The sequence below is a fragment of the Lactuca serriola genome, chromosome 6 (assembly GCF_051521515.1).
Source record: "Lactuca serriola cultivar US96UC23 chromosome 6, Lser_US96UC23_V15, whole genome shotgun sequence".
NCBI lineage: Eukaryota > Viridiplantae > Streptophyta > Magnoliopsida > Asterales > Asteraceae > Lactuca > Lactuca serriola.
In genome coordinates, this window is record NC_136413.1 from 72,897,849 (window position 1) to 72,914,298 (window position 16,450).

The 16,450-nt window shown below is 34.2% G+C and overlaps 1 pseudogene; it reads right to left on the minus strand.

Annotated features, from left to right (window-relative positions):
- Window positions 1–344: 344 nt before the first annotated feature.
- Window positions 345–6,087, minus strand: LOC145059059 (receptor-like protein EIX1; annotated as a pseudogene).
- Between the last annotated feature and the right edge of the window lie 10,363 nt (window positions 6,088–16,450).

A 16,450-nucleotide genomic window follows, 5' to 3' on the forward strand; every position in this document is an offset into this window, starting at 1 on the left:
ATGGGCTACTTGAGGAGTTCCTCTATAAGAATGTCTAACATTATTCCCGGTAGAAGTGAATGAAGATGCAAGAGGCATTCGAGAGACTTGTGAATACATAGAGGTTGAAGATGTGATAGGCACAATATACATGATTTGAGAGATCAACCGAAGAATTAGAATTTGATTAAATAGTAACACCACGACCCTATAGTTGTTGACATATTGTTTTGGTAAAAAATAAGCTAAGTGAATATCAACTAAAATAGTAAAGGTTGTGGTGTTGTAATTAAAATACAGTGTAAGAAATTAAGGTACAAGACACAAAAATTACAAGGAAAACCCTAAGATCTTCGACATAAACCTTGGGAGCTGGAAATAGCTAGGCTGCCTTTGATGGTGTTATTGATTAATCGAAAAGTACAAGTTGATGACAATATCCTAGCTAGTTCACAACAGAAAAAAGAGTGTTCATGTATGTGTGCATTTGCAACTCTAACTACTAATTTATACATGAGAGTCCTAACATCTATAAGAAAAATCCCTATAATCTCGACATTATCTTCTACTCTGATATTCTCGATGATTGTTCTTCCTTTATCCCTAAAATTTTGATGATCGAGTCTTCTCTTCATGTTCCTTGTGGCAATTCCAATTTGATAGGGTATTTGTTGCCATATCAAGAGATGAATCAAAGAAATAGATAAATAAAGAGCAAGCATGAATGTTAGTAATCTTTAGTATCTTGATCAAGATGTTCGTCAAGATCTTATCTAGCTTGTTGTCCCAAATCCTACACAAGATTTTAGTGAGAATTTATACCCATAACAATATAAATACTAACATAAAGATTAAAATTTGAAAAAATGAAATAAAAAGGACATATAGTCATTTCATAGGGACCAGATCAATAAAAAGATCTCATTTTAGACTAATGGTGCAAGTTGAAAAGTTTTTAGACCTCATCCATAGTTTTTGGCTAACTATAAGGACCAATTTTGCACTTTGCTCTTATAAAAATGGTCAATGGTGTTGAAAATATAGGATTATTAAATTCGCTACCCCATCCCTAGAAGTTATCTTTAATTTATGATCTACATGCAAAACTTAACACTTTTGTGGGTTAAGAGTATTACATGCAAAACTTAACACTTTTGTGGGTTAAGAGTATGGGTGTAAACCAGTGGCGAGTCTAGAACTTAATATCACATGGTTCACTATTTAAGTGAAACCGAAAAAAAAAATATTAGTTGCGGGTCTAGATTCGGGTCACATCGTATAAGAAAAAAAGATTTATAGTTCTTAGAATTGTATCCGACGGGGTTTTATATCTTGATATATTTTCACAAAAATAATCGTTTGTATGCTATTGACAAAACACAATAAATAAATCATGTTGATAGTATTACATGTTACTATCGTGTGAACCACTCATAAGGAATAATAATAACAATAGTAAAAAACCCCTACACACAATGACACAGTGAACATTTTATCTCTAATCATTGAGTTAGAGGTTGAAAAAATATTGGCACTGAGAAAGGAAGATTGTCGGAGACCGGAGCTGCTGTCGGCTGTGGCGATGGAGAGACTATCAACGATGGCAACAAATGTCGATGATAAACCATTTATGAATGTGTAAAGCAGGAACTAGAGTCTTGGAGAATAAAATGACATCATCTAATTGACAAACGATTTTATTATTATTTAAATTTAAGGTTATTTCATATTAGATTACACATTAAATGAATTAGTTATTTTGGCTATTAAAATAAAAAATATGGACTTTGAAAATATTTAGTTATACATTTGTTTTAGTAAAAAATATTAATTGGTTCACTTAAAATATTTAAGTTGGTTCAAAATTTTATTTCTATTTAATTTTTTTATAAGAATAAAAAAATAGGTGGGTTAAGTGACCCACCTTTGAGACACATAGCCTCGCCACCGGTGTAAACGAGCTGAGCTACTTGGTTGTGAATCGTTAAAAGCTCGACTTGAGCTCTAGTTAAACGAGTTTGAGCCAGCTCAAACCTAATTTGGGGCTTGTTTATTAAGCGATGAAGATTTAGCTGCATTTAGCCATTTAAATATCTTTCATTACTAATACATTGTAGATCCCAAAAACTTAAATTAAATTACTCAACCTAACAACTTAGGAAGGCCTATCTAAGTTTAATAAAATAGAAGCCGTAGATATATTCAAAATTTTTACCTTATTGTTCCCAACCCTAAGGCTTGTGTTAAGAAAACTAAAAACATGAACACACAAGAAATCACAACATCAACGATTCTTATTCAAGTAAGAACCAGTTGGTTTTCAATTACTTACACAAGAAAGCTCACTATAATCACACTCTCTCTCAAATATATGTTCTAATCTATACTCTAAACACAGAGAAACTCAAAACAAAACAAGAACACTCAATCGAACAATGAGTGATTACAGACTTTATGAGAGATCACGGACTCTATCGAACAACATATAAAGAAAAACTAGAGAAGAGAGAAAACCCTAACAGAAGAAGACTGATCAGTGAATAATGACCACAAAACACACACATGTATCTACTTATACACCGGGTCAACCCGACTACAACAAATACAACCCGCGTATTCTTGATATGATCCAACTTTACACCTTAGCCCAAATCTTTCTTCAACTATGCACAATTAACCCCTCCTGCAAATATCTAACAAAGCAAATACACAAACTATTCCAAATAAATAATAAACATAAATTAAGAACATAAAAGGATACAATATTGAATTATAAGTTTGAAGAATAAGATATCAATTATCTCAACATCTTGAACTTTATCCAAAACCATATGCCAAAAGATATTTGGTTACTGCATACTAATTTGTAGTACACTAGTATTTGGGTCATGGAATCACAAATTTCGACGAACCAGTCCTTTAAAAATGAACAAATTTGAAAATAAATAATTGTGTTTGCTCAAATGTTTTTAGATTACTTAAGATAAGCTAGAGATCCTAGGGGCTAGGGCTATTCTACAAATTACTATTTTTCTAGTTTCAGCGAATTTTTGAACTAACATACAAATAGATGCATTGTAGTAACGAGTTTGTATGAATGGGTCATCTTTTAAGCACTAATTCTGGAAATAATCTACATCTAGCACAGGGGCGGATCTAAATTTTGAAAACGTTGGGGGCATTCTATGCAAAAAAGCAATTTCAGGGGGGAAAATACATATATCTATGTAAAAAAAATTAAACCATTAGATGCATGTAAACTTTTTGCTATACAAAAAGGCGTAGCGGCGCAGCTTGTTGCCCGTTTGCCATCTCACTTGTTGTACGATGATAATTAAATTTATTTAATGGAAAAGATACCCCATTAACCACAAATCTATGTAAACTTTTCATAATGTCGGAAAATGGCCACTGATGGTGTTCATGGCAATGTAACTGATAATAGGGGCCTTAATTAAAACCCTACCAAATACAAGTAATACATGACTATGTATATTTTTCCCTTTGCAATTTTAAAATGAACACCACCACCTTCACATAAACCCAATCTTTGAAGCTATCATAAAACTGAAAAAAAGCATGTCTCCCTCGACGATTGAGAAGTAAAGCCCCAATTGCTATACAAAATCCAGTAGCAAAACCAGTTCCCCCACCAATATAAAACCATCCCCAAAATTCATCTTCCCCATCATCCTCACTTTTTCCAATGACGGGTTCTTCATCTCCAAGACATTTTTTGGAGAGGGGAAGCCCACATAGTCCCGCATTTCCATCGTATCTTGAAGGTGCAAACGACTGGAGTTGAGTGCTAGATACGATTCTCCCTGACAAGTTATTATATGACACATCTAGGTAACCTAAAAAAGTCATTTGAGTCATGCTTGATGGTATTCCTCCTGCTAAATTGTTTCTAGATATATCCAAAGCTATGAGTTTTTTCATCTGACCAATGTTCCTAGGAATCTCTCCAACTAGAGCGTTCTTTGATAAGTTTAGCGCAATCAATTCAAAAAGATCGGTAATTTCGTATGGGATATGTCCTGTTAAGTTGTTGCTTGATAGGTCAATGCTCTTCAACAATCCCAAATTCCTAAAGAATTCACGCTCATCTCCTTGCCACTCGATCATTGCATGGTCAACGTAGTACTCATAAATGATATCTGGATGCGCACTTCTTGAATGATACTATTGAGTTGTAAAGGGATGTACGTTTGGCAGAGGTAAAAATCCTTGTTGAACCATGCTTGTGAGATTATTTAAACATGAGGGGATGGTTCCATAGAGACTATTACTTGACAAGTCCAAAATTTGAAGATTTGGTAATTGACATAACTGTAAAGGGATGGTTCCGAAGAAGTTGTTAGATGATAGGATAAGAGCATACAACCCTGACAAGTTTTCCCCAAGCCAAACAGGCACATTACCAGAAAACTTGTTTGCCCCCAAATTCAACGAGTTTAAGCTCGTGCAATTCTTTAAAGACAAAGGCAATTCTCCGTAAAAATCGTTCTTGTATAGATACAACGCCTCAAGTTTGAACAACGATTCAATAGAGGCAGGAAGCCTTCCAGATAGATTGTTGTTTCCTAGATTAAGAACTTTGAGTTCTTTGAAATGCCACAAACAGTCTGGAAGTTGTCCGGTTAGAGAGTTATGGGAGAGGTCAAGGAATTCTAAAAAGCCATCGACAAATTGGCATAAGAAGGAGATTCCTCCAGAGAATTTGTTTCTGGAAAGATTTAATAATGCCACAGCGGAAGAGACATTTTTTATTGGACCGTTAAAGCTGTTGGAGCTCAAATCTATCACTGAATGGTTGTCAAAATTTAATGATAAATCTGGTACTTCCCCGCTGATGTTGTTGGATGAGAGATTCAGAAATCTTAATTGAGAAGGCCACATGTCCCAAAAATCCAGAGGAATGGTGTCTGAAATTCCATTATTGGAAATGTCAAGATATGTAAGCTTTTTGAGTTTTTGAATCCATTTGGGGAAGCTAGGTCCTAGCTTGCAAGAGTTCAGATCAAGAGACTCTACATAAGAAAGGTTTGAGATGTGATCTATGGAAGGAACTCCTTGGAGTGGGTTTTTTGATAGTTTTATAATAATAGCGCCCGAGTTTCCAATCTTTACAGAAATGGCACCACTAAGAGAATTTTGAGAAAGGTCAAACGTGGTAAGCTCAGGTAGTTCCCACAATTTCTCGCTTATGGTTCCATTTATGTGATTACCTGATAGGTACAAATATCTTAGGGATGAAAATTTTTGGATGTCATCAGAAAATGACCCTGTAAATTCGCTATCAGAAGCATACAAGTATGTTAATCTAGGTGATGTGCATCGAGACAAGTTGTAGAGAAAATCAGGAAGATTGATAAGCATTGGGTTGTTATCCAGCTTTAAAGAGGTCAATGTACATAGGTTTCCAGGATTTTTGGGTATCCCATCTAACGTGTTGCCAGAGAGATCAAGATCACGAAGCTTATTGCTGGTTAATGGGAACAACCAATGATACATGGATGAGGTGAGATTGTTGTTTCCAAGATAAAGGGTTTCAATAGATGAAGAAGAAGAGTTGAGAAATGAAGAAGAATATGGATACATGACCTGTGACAGCTCACATCCATCTAAACTTAAATGTGATAGGTTCCGGAGACTTGAAATCACATCTACCCAATAATTTTGTTTGGCAAGGGAAATCCCATCCATTCTCAGATCCTCCAGATGAGAGAGATGAGACAACCACTGTATGTTTTCAACTCTACATCTTCCAACGTTTCCAAGGGAAATCCCTTGCAAGTTGGTGAGGTTTCCAAACTCTTGAGGAATGGTTCCATAAAAAGAGTTGTAAGAAAGTCTAAGGTACCTTAATTGGGTCAAGGAACCAATGGACCTGTGAATGGTTCCATTAAGATTATTGCTGCTAATATCAAGCTGTGTGACATGACCTTGGTCGTTACACGACTCCTCTCCATGTACAACAGTCATCATCATCTTCAGCTGTCCATGTAGAAAGACTGCCATTGGGATCTTGAAGGTGAGATTTGAAATCAAGGAGAGCACGTCTCTCCACATCAAAGAACTTGTTGTTAACATCTCTTCCTTCTTCTCCCACTGACACCAATTGGTTGGCAGTGGTAGCCTCAAGGAGTAGCAAGAGAAATGAGAAAATTATAAAAAGACAAGGATGCATCATGTAAATGCAAAGTGATTTTTGTTTGTGTTAATGTATCTACCAAGATGCCCCTATGAAGCTTTATATAGTGTCAATTGTAAAGATGAAATATTAAAGTGGATGGTCTCAAATTGGTGGCTTATTTACAATAATTGATTTCCATGGAATTTAATCTAAACTCTAAGACAAGAAAAATTAAAGATGAAAATTAATATAATATAATTATATAAATTTCTCCAAATCAGACGTTCGAAGACTTATGAGTCTTGCCTTCTTGGCAATTTGTAATTATTACAAGTATCTTTTCCAATCCACTATAACTTTTAGTCCTCAATTTGTCATATAAATCCAAAAGAAACAGGTGGCATCAAGTATGAAATGAACTTTTCTTAGTTTGATTAAATTTTTTTTTTTTTTTTTTATTTACAAAAAAAACAAGGTGGTTGAGACCAGTCGGGTGCGTCCTACAATAGTTTTTGTGAACTGCCAGTCAAACACGGACAAGCTCGATGAGGTTTCGGTCCGCATGCTTACTTTATCAAGTCCGTTCAATGGGCTCTATCCAAATGCCTACCTTTAGTTTAAAACTTTGAGTGAAATTTCGGGGTTTTTTTTAATATAACGATTGAATAAAAGACTTTGCAACGATTAAACCTACTATATTGACTATATAAAAAACGTCTTTATATCATTTCCATATAACAAATCAAACAAACGTCAAATCAAAATAACCATAAAGAAAAACACAGATATAAAAAAAGTAATTATCTACTAAAATTGTTTTGTACATTTATACTTAATGCACATTACAATAGATATTTTCTAAGAATTAATCAAAAGTGTAGTAATTATATTAATAGGTATTTTATTAGTCTTTAAGTCTATTTAATTTTATTACTATAGGAAATTGCATGGTAAGTGCAAGTGACGTGTATTTTTGTAGAAAAGTATGCAGTGTTGACTACTTGACTCAATAGTCAATATATAATATAAAAAGAAAGAAACATGACAATTTAATGGTGGCTCTAAAAGAGTGAGTTAGACGTCTTTTGTTTTTATAATCCTCTACCTCCATATTGGATTCTTAGATTCTCCAAGAAACATCATGTTGTTTGTTTTTTCTGAGGTAAAATATCTGCAGTCTGTTGATCTGCTGACCTCTGCAGTAGAAGAGGTGGACCAAATGTCTGCAATCTAAATATAGAAGACTGTTTGCATTTTTAATATTTGTATGCTGCTGGAATAAACTAAAATTTAATTAATTGATTTTTTAAAAAAAAACTTAAAAATGTTTTTCAATAATTTTATAACTTTATTATAGATAATTAACAAATATAGATCAACTTTTAAGTATTATTGTATAAAAAATTAAAATAAAATGGTACGAATTAACGTATATATTTGATAAAAACCAACAAACTTTGGTTGCGAAGTTATACCTAAACATTATAATTAAGGGAAATAAACTTTTATTTTAAATGAAATTTTTAAAAGTTTTCAATTTACCTTTTCATTTAAATGAATTAAAAAATAGGCATATATATTTTTTCTCAAGAAATGAATTATATTATATTAAATAATGTTTTACAAAAATTGGTATAAAAAATATAATTTTTTTCATATCTATATAAATAACCTCCAATACCATTATTGTAATTAATCTTTATTTATAAATTTGTCATAAAGTTCATGATTGTATTGTAGAATCTTTTTTCTTCAAGTATTGTTTCTATTTTATTAAAAATTATTTATCATAAATAAAGTAGGAAAAAATCTAAGTTAAAAAAAAACAAGATATATGTTTTTTTTAGGCTAAAAGATGTCTGAAGAGGCTTGAAGACTCTGGTCCATGTATGCGCCAAGAAGAGGACGCGCAGACCTTTTTAGGTCTGCAGTTTTCAAAAAAAAAAAAAACAAACAAACAGTCTGCGAAGCCTAATGTCTGCATGTGGTCTGCGCGACGCAAACATAAGAAGTCAAGAAGTCAAGAAGATCTGTAGACAAAAACAAACAACACCTAAGAAACAACCAATAGATAAAATTCAGTTGTTTATAGCTAATTGACTATAATCGGAACCCAAAGACAAAAAAATCAAAATAATGTGTTTTTTTAAAGAATAGTTTTCAGACCATTTTTGTCTATATGGATATAAAACGTGAACAATTTTTTTTCGTTTCTGTTTTCTATAAACAAAGTCGTTTATTGTGCTTCTAAGTGTTTGCTGAAATTGATCGAATTTCTCAAAATGGTGGAAGATTCCTACGTTTTCTAAACCATTGGAATCGAGTCCATCTCGAGCCTCAGCTACTGCGTTTATTACTAACATTTTTCTGGCAGATTATTCAGACATATTTTTTTCTGATTCAAGAAACGAAGCCCATTAACTAACAATCTTAAATTGATTTGTTTCTTGAATCGAAAAAAGTATGTATGAATCGAATAATCTGCTAGAAAAATATTAGTAATAAATGCAGTGGGTGAAGCTCGAGTTGGACTCGATTTTGATAGTTTAGAAAACATAGGAATCTTCCACAATTTTGAGAAATTCGATCAATTTCTATAAACAGTTAGAAGGACAATAAACAACTTTGTTTATAGAAAACAAAAATGAAAGAAAATTTTAGACAAAAGCACATAAAAATCCATTCCTTTGTATATTTATGTTTGGTTTTTTTATGAAAGAAAAAAAACTATCAAAGGGTTTTGTATATTTCTCTTTGATTTGTAGAATTCTAGGGTTAAAGGGGTATTTTGGTAATTTCATACTCATCTGCAAATAGCCAATCGATGATATATTTTAGTCAAAGCACATCAAAAATCCATTCCTTTGTATATTTCTGTTTGGTTTAAATAAAACAAAAACTATCAAAGGGTTTGTATATTTCTCTTTAATTTGTGGAATTTTAGGTTTAAAAGGGCATTTTGTTAATTTTGACAGGTGGGAAAGCGCATGGAATTGAATTCCACGGGTGTTAAAATGAAGTCTTCAATGGAAGAAGGATGGACAGAGGTTCGACGCTGCAGACAAAAACGAGAGGACAAAGACGTTGTGACTACCTTCTACGTATCAGGCTTTCAGGATGGAACAAGTAAAATGGAGTTACATAGATCCTTCGAAAGATTCGGCCTTGTAGCAGACATATATATTGGTGGGAAGAAGAATCAAAGGAAGCAGAACTTTGCGTTCATCAGATACGTGGGGGTGTAGGATGTCAAGGCCCTGGAGACAGCCATGCAAGGAGTTAGAATAAGGGGCATGCTACTCTCGTCAAATCTGGCCAAATATCAGAAGGAAAGTACGGTCACTAAAAGACCCTCAACAAGTCGTCAAGGTGAACCTCATGTAACACTCACTTCAAGGAATGACACTAGGGACTTCAGAACTTTTGCACAAGTCGCATCAGGAAAGAAAGGTAATTGTCTGAGCAATTCTCCCCCCATCATTCTTAATCCTGAAACTACTATGAGTAAACGGATACGGAAAATTATGTTGATTGGAGAGGCACATAGCCTTGATCACATTGCCAACCTACCTGCACCCACCCTCATGAACGAAGGTACAAAATATCTCGGTGGCTTGAGAGTTGCCATTCTATTTGATTCATCGAAGGACGCCCGTGAATTTTTAGAAGACAAAGGTAGATGGAAAGAATGGTTCTAGTGGATGATACTAGGTGAACAACTGAATTCCAGTTACGAAAGATTGGCATGGTTGAAAATTAACGGTGTGCCCCTCAAATACTGGGATGAAGATAACTTCTCCCGTATTGCCAGTAGATTTGGGAAGGTCATATGCCCATTTGATAACATACATAACAGGAGGGATCTCTCCATGGGCAAAGTCAGAATAATCACAACAATAAAGAAGTGGATCAATGAAGAAGTTGAAGTTATGGTGAATGGCGTACTACACTCCGTCGGAGCAGTTGAGTACACAGACGACTGGTCGTCATTTAACCCCTGCCCATTCGACAAGGTGGCTAAGGATGGTGACTCGGAATCCACTGATGGTGAGGACGACGACGAGGGTATATCAGAGACATGGCTACAGGAAGATGATAATGATATGGAGGAAGGTGAATTCCGGCTGGACGCCTCACCAGAGGTACAATCGGAGAAGTCGAAAAGTCATGATAGAAGTGTAAAGCCTCCAAGGAACATTGGGAATGTAAACGTGGTGCGATTTGAATCCTCGAAGAGTGGTTCCCAACACGAGGAACCTGGCATGGAAGGCATTAGTGATGGGTCAACAGATGTTAATATGGCGTTTGGAATTCCGTTTAGAATGGTGTACGAGGAGGCAAATGGAGACCTAATGAATACAACTAATGCTGGCATCAGTAATCTGGAGGCTAGACCCACTCAAAATGTGATTGGGCCCAATAACAATCTGCTACCTCAAGATTATGATGGACTACCTCATATTGTTACAACTCCAACCCAAAATATATTTACAGCCTAAAAAGGGGACTCGATATCAGGTACTGAGCACAGCAGTAATGAAGCCGAGATTAAAAAAAGAAAACGTGCAAGAGTTGGTAATCGCTCGTCCCCAAGAACCTTCACACCATCAACCAACATCAATCCCTCGTCTAACTGCGGTGATATCCCTCAATCTCCCTATATAAGCGCATCACTTGATCTTAATAAGAACCCTAAAAACTCCTCGCCGGATAGGATTAGTAGTGAGGGATCAGAAGTGACCGGGTCAGATGAAATCAGGAAAACTGTGGAAATTAGGGCAAAAATCGGGTTTCAATTGGATGCTGACAATCAAATACTGGTTGAGGCCATGGGTGGTAGGGGTGGCTGTATACCTAAGCCATGAATTGCCTATCACTAAACATAAGAGGTGTGGGTGAAGATGAGAAAGTGAATTGGGTTAGAAGGTTGAAGGTTCATCACAGAGTAACATTTGTTGGGCTCCAAGAAACTCAAATATCTAATTTCGCAAGCATTAACGTAAATGGTTGCTGGGATTCCAATGAATTTGATTTTGATGGTGTTGTCTCCAATGGGCGATCTGGGGGCCTCATTTCTATATGGGACAACAGGTGCTTTCAGAAAATTGAGGTGATCAAGAATCGACACTTTCTTATAATAATTGGCAAATGCAAGATCATTGAGGGGAACCTGAATATGGTTAATGTTTATGGTCCGCAATCATTGGTAGAAAAAAAGAAGTTGTGGGATGAGCTAATAAGGATAAAAAAATGAAAGGCCAGGCATGTGGGTTGTGTTTGGGGACTTAAATGCCGTCATATACCCTAGTGAGAGATGTAATTCAAAATTTTACCCCTCTAGTGCTTTTGCCTTCAATAAGTTCATCCAGGAAGCGGACCTAAAGGAGTTCAACATGGGTGGTGAAAGGTTTACTTTTATGAGTTGGGTGGATGCCAAACTTAGCAAGCTCAATAGATTCTTGGTCTGCTCGAGCTATCTCAATTCTTTTCCCTTTAGTGCAGTGATTTCTCACCCTCGAGAATTATCCGATCATAGTCCCATCACACTACAGTCGGCAGTCTCAAACTTCGGGCCGATTCCGTTCAAGCTATTCAACTCCTGGTTATTTAGAGAGGGTTTTGATCAGATAGTAAGTGATGCATGGAACCAATTTATGGGTTTTGGCACTTCAGATGCTTACTTTGCTGCCAAACTCAGGTTTTTAAAGAACTCGATCAAGAAGTGGAGGAAGGAAGAAATCCAAAAAGAAATGAAGGAGCTTAGTGACACAAAATTCCTGGTCAAAGATCTTGAGAAGCTGGCGAAATTCTGACCCCTCACAGCTTTGGAGGTGAGTAACTGGAACATGGGAATCAAAAAGATATCGGAGTTGGAACAATGGAAAGCCATGGACCTTAAACAGAAAGCTCGAATCAAATGGACTGTTGATGGGGACAAAAATACTAAGTTCTTCCATGGCTATATCAATGGTAAAAACAGGAGGAATTACCTGCATGGCCTCACGATTAACGGTCGTTGGCAACCGAGGTCAGTTTGATCAAAGAGGAAGTATTTAGATTCTATGAGAAAAAATTCACAGAAGACCGTGTCTCTAGACCTAAGTTCATCAACCCGTTATTTAAGACGATCTCAATGATGGACGCCATCAGAATAGAATTTCCCTTCAGTTTGGAGGAGGTTAAAACTGCAATTTGGCAATGTGGTAGTGAAAAAGCCCCTGGACCCGATGGTTACAAATTTAAATTTTTAAAAAATTATGGGGCATCGTTAAATACGACGTGATGAATTTTGTGAGGTATTTTGAAGAGTATGGTGCTTTGTCTCATGGTTGTAACTCTTCCTTCATTAAACTTGTTCCGAAAGTCAAAGACCCTCTTTCTCTGAACGACTTCCGTCCAATAATCCTAATTGGTTGCTTGAGTGAGATCATAAGTAAGATACTCTCAATTCGTATGAAGACTGTCATTGGTGGGATAATTGATGATGTTCAATCAGCATACGTGGATGGGCGTTGTATACTCGATGAACCCCTCATGATCAATGAGATCTGCTCATGGGCGAAGCGTAGCAAAAAAAGAGTTCTTCTTTTCAAAGTAGATTTTGACAAAGCATTTGACTCGGTGAATTGGGAATACTTAGATTCGATTCTTGCTCAGATGGGATTTGGAAACAAATGGAGGATGTGGGTTTGGGGCTGCTTGAAGTCTTTTAGGGCATCAGTCATCATCAGTGGCTCTCCAACGAAAGAATTTTCTATATCTAAAGGGGTTAGGCAAGGAGATCCTCTCTCACCATACTTATTTATTATTGCCATGGAGGGCTTAAATGTAGCTCTTAAATCTGCCCGGGACAAAGGGATTTTTAAAGGTATTCAAATACCTAGAAACGGACCAACTTTATCTCACTTATTCTACGCGGATGATGCGTTGTTTATTGGTGAGTGGTCTAGAGCTAATCTCAAAAACCTTGCGCGTATACTCAGGTGTTTCCATATATCATCGGGCCTCAATGTAAACTTCCACAAATCAAGAGTTTTTGGTATAGGGTCCACCTTGCAAGAAACAACGAATTGGGCAAGCTTATTGGGACGTGAAGCTGGAGTCCTGCCATTCGATTATATTGGGGTTCCGGTGGGAGCCAACATGAACCTTAAAAAAATTGGAAGCCCATACTTAAGAAATTTCATTCCAAACTATCACGTTGGAAGGCCAAAACTCTTTCTTTTGGGGGTAGGCTAATGTTAATAAAGTCTGTCCTTGGTAATCTTCCCACCTACTATTTATCGTTATTTAAGGCCCCGACAGGTATACTAAACGAGATGGAAAAAATTAGAAGAAGTTTTCTATGGGGTGGATGTGATGATAAGAGGAAAATACATTTGGTGGCATGGGATAAAGTCCTTGCAGCTAAAAGTGATGGAGGACTAGGTGTGGGCTCGATAGAAGCATTAAATATCGGGCTACTTGTGAAGTGGTGGTGACATTTAAAAAATGAGGGGCATTCTCTTTGGGCTCGGGTAATATACGGGGTCCATAAATTGTCAAATAAGCCTTTTGATTATTTATCTAGACAAAATGTCAGTGGGGTTTGGAGTACCATTGGAGGAATTAAAAAGAAACTAGTGAAGCACGGATTGGGAGTTCATGACATGTTCAAGCTGGTGGTAGGAGCTGGGAATGAAACTCTATTCTGGTATGATCCTTGGTTAGGGCCGATGAGATTAAAAAACAAATACCCCGCCCTATTTGAGTTGGAATCTAGGAAAAGATGTTCAGTCGCTGACAGACTTTCAGGATCAACCATCTCATGGAATTTGAAGTCCCATCCTCCTGGTCTCGGTCATGGGTCAACTGTCCAAGCACTCACTAATGACCTCTCAGGTATTCACCTAGCCCAGAGTGTTGACCACTGTAAATGCAAATTAACAGGTGATGGTTTGTCCACTGTCAGCTCGGTCCGAAAAATCTTAGATACACATCCCATCTCCATCTCGGGCACTATGACAATTAACTGGTGCAAAGTGGTTCCAATTAAGGTATTATGTTTCATTTGGAAAGCTACACAAGGTAGAATACCCGTTGCTGTTGAATTGGAGTTGAGGGGTACTAAGGTCAACTCAATGTTGTGCAGCTCGTGTATTGGACAACAGGAGAGTGTCGACCATGTCCTCATTGACTGCCCGTTTGCGTCGAGAATCAGAGAGAATATTATGAGCTGGTGTGGAGTAATGCTTGATCAAAGCTCATTAAGGACTACTGGGGATCTTCTTCATGCTATTTTAGCATGGGGTAGCTGTCCAATGAAAAGGAAATGGCTAACAATCATATGCTATGGAATGTTATGGAATCTGTGGCGGTTCAGGAACAAACGATTGTTTCAAAACGATGGAGTTTCATTGATTCAGGGGATTGAGTCTATCAAAACTATGGTCTTTTATTGGTGTAAGCACAGGGGTAAAAAAGTAATTTGTAAACAGGACGAATGGTTAGTGTCCCCGTTTATTGGATTGTAATCCCTTGTACTCATATTTAAATTTTACTATATATACTCTTTTTACATAGTTCAGCCATCAGAAAAATTTATAGTATAAAAAAATAATCATTTTTTATCTTTGTTTTTAGTTGTAAACCAACAAACGTAATATTTTTTCCTTTACCATAAACCTAATTTTCATAGAACTCTTTATTTTTAAGTTTTTTTATAACGTGCATTTTTTTATTTTAAAGTGCAGTTTTTTTATAAAACATGGAATTTTGTTTTAAAACATGAAGTTTTTAAAAAAATGTGCAGTTTTTTTTATTTTATAAAAAATGTAGTTTTTTTAAATCGTGTTGTTTTTTTAAAACATGTAGTTTTTTTGTTAAAAATTACAGTTTTTTTATAAAAATATTCTTATTAATTGATTTATAATTATATTAAAATATTAAAAATAAAAAATATTGACTCTAAGAAAAAAAATGTTGACTTTGATATATTACTTTGAGTTTAATAAATAAATAAATAAATAAAAATTACATATAGTAATATTCTCTGTTAACCGAAAATTATTATTAAAATAAGTAATCATACATACTTATAAAGCTAGCATTTTTTCTTGAATCTCATGCATTTGAAACCCCTATTATTTTTTTTTCCTTTCACCACATTCATTTGAAGCTCCCATGACTTTTCAATTTCTTTATAATAATAATAATTATTATAATTTGGTAATTAGGTTAAATAAATATCAAACCTAAAGTGTAATCATATATAAACTAAATTTCAATATTAAAATAATATCTTTACTTTTACTTATAAAATTATGTTTTTTTTATTAAAATAATATATTTACTTCTACTTATAAATGATGCATTTTTCCTTTCATCACATTCATTTGAAACTCACATGCATTTTTCCTTTCCCCACATTCATTTGAAACTTCCTTGACTTTTCATTTTTTTCTAATAATAAATATAAGTTGGTTAATAAGGTTAAATAAATATCAAACCTAAAGTGTAATCATATATAAATTAAATTTCAATATTAAAAAAAATATCTTTACTTCTACTTATAAAGTTATGTTTTTTTTAACTTTTAACATATTATAGTTAATTTATTAGTTTTAATATATTGTTGGATGTAAATCATTATCATTTTAAAAATATAATTTTGGAACAATTTGCATAATATACTTACATTATTAATTTAAATATAATATTATAGGGTCAACTTAAATATAATTTTTTTTAACTTAAACAACCCAAAAAATATTTTGTAAATAGTTAAAAATGATAAGATGTAGTGTCTTTCTAATAATGATTATAAGTTGTTTATTAAGGTTAAATAAATATCAAACCTAAAGTGTAATCATAAATAAACTAAATTTTAATTTTAAAATAATATATTTACTTATACTTATAAACTTATGTCTTAAAGTTTTAACATATTATACTTAATTTAATAGATTTAAAATGTTGTTACATGTAAACCATTATCAGTTTAAAGCTACAACTTTTGAACAGTTTGGACAAAATAGTTATAATTTAAATATAAAATTACATTGTCAACTTAAATATAAATTTCAGTTCCACTTAAAAAACCAAAGAATATTTGTAAATAGTTAAAAGTGATAAATACAAAAACTAAATTGTAATATCAATTTAACTAAAATATTTCCTAAAAATATTTTTATAATCATGAAAAAATTTCAAATAAGTAGCTTAAAATAATTTATAATAAAAATAGTTAAAAATAAATCTATATAAATAATTATATTGTTACCTTTAAAATAAAAAAACAATGTTTGATATTTTAACAAGTTATAATGATAGAAATTAAAACATTAAGTAAAT